We start from the raw sequence: 294 nt of genomic DNA on the forward strand, positions 1-294 counted from the left end.
CAGCGGCCCGCCGTCCGCGCACAGGGGCTGCCGCATCTCCTGACCCGCAGCCCCGAGGCTGTCGGTGCCTCGGGGAGGAGCACAAACCGTAGCTGCCTCGGGGTGCAGCAGGGCCCCCGCAGACAGACGGGGCAGTGAGGGGTGCGTGGCTCTACTTCCCCTGCCAAAGGGTGCCCAGCTTCTGTGGGCAGGGAGGGGACGCACCTCAACACACAGCCCGGGGGCTTCTCGAGTGCCATGGAGCAGAGAGCGGAGCCAGCTCGGTGCACCCACGGCCCTGTGGTGGGGAGGGGA

Source organism: Fulmarus glacialis, unplaced genomic scaffold (assembly GCF_000690835.1).
Source record: "Fulmarus glacialis isolate BGI_N327 unplaced genomic scaffold, ASM69083v1 scaffold21705, whole genome shotgun sequence".
NCBI lineage: Eukaryota > Metazoa > Chordata > Aves > Procellariiformes > Procellariidae > Fulmarus > Fulmarus glacialis.